General features: G+C 26.9%; 1 protein-coding gene across 1 annotated transcript in view; it reads right to left on the bottom strand.

Annotated features, from left to right (window-relative positions):
- LOC119592666 (mitochondrial coenzyme A transporter SLC25A42-like) overlaps positions 1 to 294 on the bottom strand; it is a 33,247-nt gene that overhangs the window by 32,692 nt on the left and 261 nt on the right. The window lies entirely within an intron of this gene.

The following is a 294-nucleotide window of genomic DNA, read 5'->3' as shown; positions in this document are numbered from 1 at the left end:
AGTGACATTTGATGATGATGATAGTAACATTTGATGATGGTGGTGATATACAACTCTTATATCCCATGAAACAAAGAATTATATCACAGAAGAGTCAATTCAATATATCTGATAAATTAGGATTATAGTCTTTCTGATGTAGTAACAATCTAAATTCACGTGATAAAAATATGTGAATTACAAAACTTTTGAAACAGATTTGTGAAACAAATGTAACATATTAAATTACTGTTGTTATTTAAACATTTTTTTTTAGCATTGAGAGAGATGTTATGCATTACTAGTTACGAAACC

The sequence above is a fragment of the Penaeus monodon genome, chromosome 30, assembly GCF_015228065.2.
Source record: "Penaeus monodon isolate SGIC_2016 chromosome 30, NSTDA_Pmon_1, whole genome shotgun sequence".
Lineage (NCBI taxonomy): Eukaryota > Metazoa > Arthropoda > Malacostraca > Decapoda > Penaeidae > Penaeus > Penaeus monodon.
The sequence above is the reverse complement of the archived record's forward strand: the minus strand, read 5'-3'. Positions and strand labels throughout refer to the sequence as shown.